The sequence below is a fragment of the Vicugna pacos genome, chromosome 14 (assembly GCF_048564905.1).
Source record: "Vicugna pacos chromosome 14, VicPac4, whole genome shotgun sequence".
Taxonomy (NCBI): Eukaryota; Metazoa; Chordata; class Mammalia; order Artiodactyla; family Camelidae; genus Vicugna; species Vicugna pacos.
Window position 1 is genome coordinate 1,938,976 of NC_133000.1, and position 9,962 is coordinate 1,948,937.

Consider the following 9,962-nt stretch of genomic DNA (forward strand, 5'->3'; position numbering starts at 1 on the left):
AGGGGCCTGTCGCTTAGTAGGTACTCATATTTGTTTAAGAAAACACATAATGATCTTTTATAATGCCCATTATTAACACATCGAGGAAGTGTAACAATTTTAAGCTTAAAATTAAAGCAGCGAGGGAGAAGATGGGATCAGCAGAACCTCACGAGCCGACCTTCCTTCACGGCGTTTAGTCTGGGCTGAGTCCGGGTGCTGGGGGATGGCTTCGGAGCCGTGCCTACCTCCCCTCCCGGACTGCCCTAGCATCTGTCCCCTGGCCGCACATCAGCCAGCTTCATACCCTCCTTTCCCCTTGCAGGACTAGAAAACCTATCCCAGTGGCTGAACGGGATTCTGGAACTTCCAGGATTCTGGAATTCTGGAGGCCAGCCTTGGAACATACCACTCCCCGGACAGACAGAGCATGAGTGCTCTGCAGTGGACGGAAGAAGGTGTCCCCGACTGATTCTGTTTCCCGGTCACCCTGGCACTGCCTGAGCTTCCCTCACTCGCCTGTGACCGAAACTATCTTAAAGCAGTTGAAGCAAGTAAGAGAACTGATTGGCTAAAAGATCTAAGGATGCCCTGAACGCCTAACCTCAAGAGAGACAGGGGTGCCCTCAGACTGCAAAAGCCCAGGACTTCTGTATTTCCAGACCCTTTCCGTCTTCTGCCACGTCTGTTTTCCTAGCAGCTGAGTTCTCTGTTGTGGCAAACTGTCCTTTCCTCATACAGTCGCATCATGGAGACGGGAAAGGTCCAGCCACTGCAGCCTCCCCCAGGGTAACCACCGTGGTAACGTCTAGTGCCGCCCACAGGGGTAAACACGGTTGAACCCTCTAACACCATAGCTTAATTTTGCTTATTTTTCAACTTTGCATAAATGGAAATCCTATAGAATGTCCCTTTTTTTGCCAGCTCCTTTCAGTGAATGTTGTGCCTCTGGAATTCACCCAGGCTCTCCCTGTCATGTTTGCCACCATCTCCGGACAGCACCCCTTGTCTGCAAACAATATTCTTTCCTTGGTTCCACTGTTGATGACAGCTTGGGGTTGTTTCCCACTTAGCGCAAAGAACACGTTGATGAACCCCCACAGGGGTGTGTGTGCGCGCGCACGCCGAGGTGTGGGATTCCAGGTGAAGGTGTGTCCAGCTTTAGCGGGCGGCCCCACCCGGTTTTCTCGGGCGGTTCTTACCAGTGTACAGTCTCACTAACGGGGATGGAAGGTGGGGTGGGGGTGAGGAATGCAGCTCCTTTACTTCCTTGCGTACTGCTTCTGGTATTCTTGGGTTTGGTTTGGTTTGGTTTAGTTTTTCTTAATTCTGGCAGGAGGTAGGTTATCTCACTGAAGTCCAATTCGCATTAGGTAATGGTTAACAAAAAGATCATCTTTTAATTGTTTGTTGGCTGATAGAATCTGTTTTTTGCTAAATGTCGGCTAAATGTCCCGGTCCTCACGTTGCTAATTCTGCTTGTCCGTGTTTTTCTTTTTCCTTTTTGATCCTTCAGAGTTATTTATAAATTCTGGATGCAAGCCTTTATTCCATTATGTGTATTGCTAAATCTCATGCTGTATGACTTGACATTTGACTCAATGAAGTCTTTTCATTAACACATTTTTATTTTAATGAAACTGAACTTATTAATCTTTTCCATTATGCTAGTATTTGATTTTCTGTTCAAGACGTTTTTTGCTTGCTCCATGGTTACAGAAATATTTTCCTATGTTATTGTCTCAACATTTTATTGTTTGACGTTCCTCCTGTGGATTTATAATCTTCCCGGAATTGACGTTCCTCTATGTTGTGATGTATAGTGCCCTGATTTTGTACAGATGATGGTTAGGGTCAAGAATTTCTTTTTCTCTAGGGATAATCAATTCGCCTTATTGCATTTACTGAAACCACCATTCTTTCTCTATGACACAGCATGTCATGGATCAACTGACTGTGTGTGGCTAGGTCTGTGTGTGAAATACGCATTGTTCTGTTAACCTGTTATCTGGTCTTGCATCAATGTCACGCTGCCTCAAGTGGCTCGCTTTAAGTCTGTATTCGATAGGGTAAGTCTTCCAATTTTGTGTGCCTTCTTCAAGATTTTTCTTGGCTATTTGGGGCCCTTCTGTAGTACTCTACAAACTTTTGAAATCTCTTGTTATTTTTCACCAAAGAAATAAGGAAAACTCTGCTAGGATTTAGATTGAGTCTGCTAAATTTATAGATAAATTTTAGAGAAAATTGATGTCTTTAAATATTGGCACTTAATTCAGATGCATGGGATAGCATTTCATTTCTACAATTAAATTCCATTATCTTAATTTCTTGATTGAATTTATTCCTAGGAGTTTGATTTTATGCTATAATAAATTACACTTTTAAAACTTCATTTCTAGTAATTTTCTTCTGGTGGAAAAACACAACTCACTTTTATATTGATCCTGTATAAAGAGACCTTACTAAATTTGTTAATTCTAATTGGTTGTCTGTAGGTTATTTTGAATTTCCTACCAAGACAATTTTAATGGAAAGATTAAATCCATTTGACAGATACAGGATTGTTGCAAAATTCTCATTTTTTTTTTAGTTCATTCTACATTTCAAAAGTAGCAGTCGATCTCACTGTATCACCTACTTTTACTGACAGCATTTAGCTAGACAAGTCCTTTTTTTAAAATAATATCTGTCTGTTATGTTTTTATCCATCCTCTCGTTTTCCTTTATCATTATATATTGGGTGGGTACCTTTCAACTTAACGATCTAAGGCCACGTAGACAGTGTGTAGTTGTTTTTTCTGTCCAGGCTGGCAATCTTTCTTTTTTAATTGGAGAATTTAGGCCATTTACATGTACTGATATATTTGGTTTACCTCTCACATGTGACTCTTTGATTGATCTTTTCCCCATATGTTCTCTGTTTATACTCTATTTTATCTTCTTTAGGGTTAATTGCTAATTTTTTTCAATATTGACGTGCATTATTTTTACTATGTATGGTGATTACCACAGAGATGAAAAACTTTTTCATTAATTTTAGAACAATACAATCAGTAATTTTACTAACTAATGTATATTTGGTTGTAATTTATTTTATTATAACAAATTAAATATACTGATGTACAGCAATTTTGCTTCCCGCACAATTCTTTATTCCTCAGAACTTTAGAAAATTTTATACAGCATCTTCTCGCTTTAATGTTACCACACATTTTAGTCTTTTATATACTTTAAATCATCAGATGGCAGGTGACATTTTTGTCATTTACAGTCAATGTGTGTTTACATTTTCTCACATTTTTACACCTTTGTTAGTCCTCATTCCTTTTTGCAGTTTCATGTTTCCGTCTAGAGAGACTGTCTTTCTGAATGTCTCCCATTTAAATGTAATTTAAAGCAGCTCATCTAGACAAGAATTATTTTGATTTTTGTTCACCATAACCCACATCTTTTTTACTTCTTTCTTTCTATTTTACAGCCACCTTTTAGTCTTGAAAACATCTGCCAGGTTATTTGTCAGTTCACCACATCTCTCTTCTACTCTCCCCTCACTGCGAGGAAGTCCGTCTTTCTACATCTAAAATTCAGTTTTACATGTTCAGTTTTACATGTAGGATTTTTATTTTTATTCTATGAATTCTACCTCAAGTCATCTATATTCTTGTGCACATTAATCACGGCTGCTTAAGATCTGCTGATCACCCTCTTGTTACTGGGTTGTTTATAAGGTTAATACTATTTTTGACTCTGTTCTGCTTGGTTCTGCTTTTTTGGTGTGGCTGTTCACTTCTCACTGAGAATTAGACACTACCTACGGGGGCTGGGGCTTGCTATCCCCCTCCAGAAATGCTACGATGTACCCTCTGGTGGCGAGAGTCAGTCAAGGCGAACCTTCCGCATCTGATTTAGGACCGAGAGGACTGAGCCGGGCAGGGATGCACCCCAGGCTCCACCACAGGGCCCCTCTGTCCCTGGGCCCTTGCTCCCCTGAAGGCCTGGGTTAACTGCACACCCTTTCCCCCTATGGGGCTTTTTTTTTTTTTTTGTCTCCAAACATTTTCAGAACATTCTGTTATGTTTTCCAGTGGCTTTCTGCTGAGCATCTTCTTAAAAATTCAGTAAATGCCTCTAAGCAAAAGCATAAAATATAACACATCCTTGTATCTCTTCTCACCAGGAACTTAGCTTCTCACATCCCAGCTGTTTGGAAGTCCCAAACTCCGGCTTTTTTGTCTCCAGTCCTGAGAAACTGTCAAATTTAAATGCTCGGCTGTTGTCCGTGCCTCTCAGAAGCCTCTCCCCCTGCGACCGACTCTCCCCTCTGGGCAGACTGACGAGCGCCCGGAGGACGGTGGCCCTCGGCACCTCCCGGGCTCTCGGGGGCCTCCCTCCCTGCAGGGCCGTGGCCCTCAGGCCCCGCAGCCTCCGCAGCCGGCTCTCCAGCGCGGCCAGACGGGTTAGCCCGGTCCCCGTTTGTTTCCGAGCCGCGTGTTGACTGGTCTGCCGCAAGCCGCTTCATAGTGAACCGAAGCAGGAGCGTCGAGGCAAGTCTGATAAGCAAAGGTGCCCGCTTCCTGCATCCAGGCCTGTTGTTAGCAGGTTATCGTCGTTAACTCCAGAGAACGAAGGCCTGTACACCTTCCACTAGACAAGAGCCAGCGGCGACGGCCTGCTCTCTAAACCACCCCAAGGTCCCGGTCAGAGTCAGCCAGCAGCCACGCACCCTCGCCTTTCACAGACGTCCGTCCATTCGAGGTGAGACTAACCCCCAGCGAGGCGCGCGGGCACCTCGGGTGCAGCAGCTGCCGCGGGTGGCCTCGCTTTCAGCCACAGAACCGCCGTGGGAACAACAAGCTGCCGGCTGGCTGGCTGGCTTGTCCTCGTGGTGGATGCTGGGCCCTCCAGACAGGTCAGATGTGTGATCCCGGCACATCTCAAATCGCTTTTTATGCCATTTTTATCAACATGAAACATGCAGTTTTCAACTAAAAGACACTAATCTCATACCCCTCAATTTATCTGTATTTAAAACTTCGTCTTCTTTACAGACACATGGAAGGAAGTTCTTGCCCTTTATTTCACAAGACAAAGGACTTCTGAGTGCGAGAACAGTGCTGTCCCATCGGTGATTTACATACACATACAGATAAATAGGAAGACGCTTGCCATGTTATATTTGACCTAACGTGCTCATGTAATAATGAACGATTCTCTTCGGTGCAACTAGCTGTACCGTTTTGAGAATTTCTGCAGACATCACGGACTGAACTCGGGTGTTGAAGCTGTTACGAGGCTGCCGTGGGACTGAGTGGGCTGAGTGGGGCGTGGCTTCAGTGAGAAGAACCAGAAGGAAAGCTCAGGACGAGAGCATGCCGGTCCTGCTTCGTCCGGCTGCGCTCAGGACGCACTTGGTCTTGGCGTCCTGCTGAGCCTTCGTTCATCCAGGGAGACGTCAACTGCAAGACAGCGCACAGCGCCCGCAGGCGGGGAAACCCCTAGACCATGTTTGCGGGGAACGGTTCACAGGACCAAGAAGAAGACAGTATGTGTCAAGGGACAAGTTTCCCGTTGGTTGGAAATCCCTGCAATGGAAGCATAAGAGACATTCTTGGTCCTTATGAAGCAGAGAGGCTCAGGGTCAAAGTGCGAGCAGGCCTGATAGGAGAGTCATACGAAGAAGAACGTTCCACCGATCGGGGCCATACCGCCACGGGGAGGTTCACGCGGGAGGCAGGAAAGCGCAGAACTCCAACGGTGCTGCGGAGTGACTTCTGGGGGGCGGTCGCAAGGGCAGGCACACGTCCTACAGGAATCGTCCAGGGCATTGCTGAGCCCCCCCCCCCCGCCCCAGGGCCCTCAGGCCCAGCGACACCGCGTCCAGTCCGACCTCTGCCTTCCTTCCTCACTTAAGGACCGTCAACACTGACGTCTCTGCCTTTCGTAACTGGGGGAGGGGCTGGACATCTGAAGAAGAGTCAGCCCTCTGCTAAGACGTTGCCGTGACACAGCGTCAGTGCAGCTGCTCCGCTGTGCGCTCGCTTCTGCAGCCTCCGCAGCAAGGGGCTGGGACTCCTGGTTACGATCTTAAATCAAGCACAGTTTCTGCCACCTTATCGCAAGGGCGGCCTTTCCTCCTGTTTCCCTTGGCTGTTCCTTCGGAGTCGTCGCCCGGAGCAGGTCTAACACTTATACTTGTGCCAGCGTCTGTCCGTGAGGGGACACGTCACCTAAGACATCAGAAGATTTCTGTCCCCTGCTCTCACGTCCACCTGAGCCCTCCCCAGAACGGCCTTTCACACCCGTGCTCCTATGAGTCGTGTCCTCAGGCCAGTCTCCGTTCACCTCCGTCCTGCACCTCCAGACACTGCCGGCCCCTGCCCACGCCCACTCCCCAGGCCAGCGCGGCGGTTTAGCTGTCTGCCGGGCAGCACCCCACTTCAGGACCAGAACTGACACCCGTTCCTCGGGGCTGCCATAAGTAAGGCCACCAACCAGGCGGCTGAGAGCAGTGAGCATGTGTTTTCTCGAAGCTCTGGAGGCCAGAGTCCGAAAGCAGAGCGCTGGCAGGCTCCCCTTCTGTCTGGGGGGATCTGGTCCGTCTGTGGGCTGCAGGCGCACCTGCTCCCTGAGGTTCCTCAGCTTGAGGCTGCACCCCTCCAGCTTCTGCCCCCGTCACGTGGGCTTCCTCCCTGTGTGTCTCTGTCTCGGTGTAGCTCTTCCTTAATTTAAGGACACCAAAGATTGAACTGAGGGACCAGTGTGACCTCACCTTAACTAATATTATCTGCCAAAATCCTATTTCTTAAATAAGGTCACATTCCGAGGTTCCAGGTAGACACGAACTTGGCAGAGAAGCTATTCAGGCCACTGTAGAGGGTGTTTTTTGAGGGCTGTGGTGTGGCTGGTCATCGTGGTGGTTCCACAGTTAACAGTGTCCAGCACCCTGCAGGCATGAATGAGGGGATGTCCTCAGTCACTAACTCCATCAGGCGGGACCAGCCTAAACCCCAGAGCTCAGGTGAGTACAGGAACTAACACTCACTCCACTGCAGCAGGACTGGAGACTGAGCCGTGGTTTTCGGGCCCCCTGCGCGGCCCCGTGACCATTTCTCATTCATCTCACTTCTCTGACTGCGTCCAAATGAGCCTGCCTGAGGATACCCCCACCCCGTCCACTGACATGGAAGTTTGCCGTTTGTGGTTGGCCTTACACGACTCCAGCAGGACGCTCGGCACAACCTTTACTCCAGCCCCTCTAATGAGAGAAGGTCGCCCGATCACCCACTCGTCCGTGTTCAGAAAGTAGCTGTGCAACCGTGGTGAGTCACTCACCTCTCAGTGACTCTGTTTCTTTATTTGCAGAATGGGGTTAGTGATGGCACCTCCGTCACAGGATGCTGATAAGCATTAAGTAAGTTCTCTACAGAGTGTTTAAAGCGGCGTCTGGCACAGAGTGAATGCTGCATGTGTGTCTGTGAAACAAATCGTATTTAATGTCAGCAAGCAAACGCCAACGAGCCTTTTCTGCGAGTGAATTATTAAGCAGCCGTCCACGCGCACACGACTCTGGGTGTTTCTCACTGTTTTCTTGGAGACACAGCAACTTAGAGCTGCTTTCATCAAGGTGGTGGCTAAATGCGGCAACTCACAGGGAAACTTTCTGAGGAGCATTTTCCTGGCTGAGCTTAAAGGCCTGCCTCTCAAGCACTTCTGTTTGGAGATACGACACTTTATAGCATGAGCGGAAAAACCTGCCTGGAAACTATAGTGGGTTTTTCTTCTTTCTTTATACAACGCTCATTACTTGTCCCTTACATTTTATGGTTTACAGAATGTTTGTCTTAAACAGTCAGTCGGGCTGCGCAAAGTCTGCCTGACGACCTCCTGGCCTGGGAACCTCACAACCCGAGCGAGGCAACAGCCTGCCCCCTCTTGGCTCCTGCTTCGCCCAGTTGCTTGAAGGGCTGTCAAAGCTGGCATCACTTAAATGTCACTTTTTAAATAACTGAGGATATAAAAGTGGGCTGAGGTTTTGTGTGCACGCACATGGGCCAGTGCGTGTTAAAGATGAAGGAGTGGAGCGAGTTCTTCATTTTATTGAGGATGAAAAGCAACTCAGAGGTAACTTGGAGTAAGTCGCTTTTCTCCCCCTCCCGTAGGACTGTTCAGTCGAGCCCAGGGCAGGTGACCCTGATGGGCTGAGCTGCCAGGTGAGGACGGCATCTCTGAGAACAAGCCTCTCTCACGTCCTGACCCACCCCCACCTTTTGTCCCTTGCCAGAACCTGAGATCTGCGCGTCTTCCTTTCGGAAGGTCCGTCCACACTGAAGGCACATCCGGCTTAACGAAGCCGATGCTGCTCCAGGCACGGCCGCCCAGGTTCAGGCGTCACCGGCTCCGTCCACGCGGCAGCCTGGCCTGCCCGGTCCCGCCCGGCTGCCGGGGCCACGCGCCACGGGGGCCGCGCTCTGGCCCGGCGGGCAAACGGCAAGGGCCAAACCACCGAAACCCGTGAAAACCGGGCTGAGAGGCGCGATCATCAGTGGCCCGGGCGGCTCTGGAGGAAACGCTGAGGAAGCAATCCCACTTTAAGGCCCGTGGCTCAAGTTTGTTTGTGCAAAACCTTCGGGCAGTAAAAAGCAGTTAGTGCCCGCAGCCAGCAGGGAAGGCGGCGGCGGGCCCCCCCGCCCCGACATTTGTCACCTGCTCCCCGACGCTGCCAGCACCGGGCCGGCCAAAGCGGCGCCCGTGCAGGCGGGCTGGGTCAGGCGTGGCAGGGCCGGGCGGCCCGCGCTTTAAACCGCCTGCACCAAATGCTCGGTACCCGTGCCCAGCTGCATCCCAGGGCAGCTGCGCGCAGCGAAGCTGGGAATGACAGCCGCTCTCAGCTGCACCTACTCCAGCCCGAGCCCAGGTTAGTGAGGCAAAGGCAAGTGCAGAAGGGGGGGGCGGCCTTTCCCCACGGTACTCCCTCCACGAAGGGGAGCGCTTCAAGTAACAGACTGTCGTTCACCTTCCCGGAGGGGCGGCTCCCAGGATGTCGGTTCTTTGGGGCTCCCTTTTCCCGGGGAGCAACATCTCTGGCCGGCCAGGGACAAGGGACTCTTGAAACTGAAGGTCCTCGGGTTTGCCAGGAGCATGGTCTTCCTTTGGCTAATATTTTCCATCAGTCTGGTTAAACCGTTTTTTTCTCCCTTCTAATTCATCTTTGTTTTGATGGTCCTGGACATGCACGAGGCACCAAGTTCCTCACGCCAGACCTTCCCTGGGGAATTTCATGATGAAGTGCATTCTGTTTCACAAAATAGGCCCAACCATACATTTTTCACATGAATTTTGGTGAACTTGGCCGCTTCTTTAGATGTTAGCTGCCTCAGTTTCCTGGGGGCACTTTTGTTGAAACTGATGAAATCCCTAATCTGTAGCGCGTAACAGGCAAGTCCCGTCTCAAGGGTGGATCACTGGGATTCCCCCGAAACATAAAAACTGGCGAAGGGAAAGGAGGCTACCAGGAAAGAACGATGCCCGAGCAACACTGAGATGCCCGAGTAACACTGAGATGCCCGAGCAACACTGAGATGCCCAAGTAACACAGATGCCCGAGCAACACTGAGATGCCTGAGCAACACTGAGATGCCTGAGTAACACAGATGCCCGAGCAACACTGAGATGCCCGAGCAACACTGAGATGCCCGAGTAACACTGAGATGCCCGAGCAACACTGAGATGCCCAAGTAACACAGATGCCCGAGCAACACTGAGATGCCTGAGCAACACTGAGATGCCTGAGTAACACAGATGCCCGAGCAACACTGAGATGCCCGAGTAACACTGAGATGCCCGAGCAACACTGAGATGCCCGAGTAACACAGATGCCCGAGCAACACTGAGATGCCCGAGTAACAACCAGCTGCAACTGGGCTGTGGTCAGCCCCTGGATGCTTGGGGATGGGGCACAGGGACCTGCATCCATTTGGAAGGGC

At 49.7% G+C, this 9,962-nt stretch overlaps 1 long non-coding RNA gene across 1 annotated transcript; it reads left to right on the forward strand.

Moving 5' to 3' along the window:
• Positions 1–402: 402 nt before the first annotated feature.
• On the forward strand, positions 403–6,092 carry LOC140701055 (uncharacterized). Its single transcript, XR_012079816.1, has 2 exons — positions 403–533; positions 4,157–6,092. It is a non-coding gene; the product is annotated as an uncharacterized lncRNA (long non-coding RNA).
• The last annotated feature ends 3,870 nt before the right edge of the window (positions 6,093–9,962 follow it).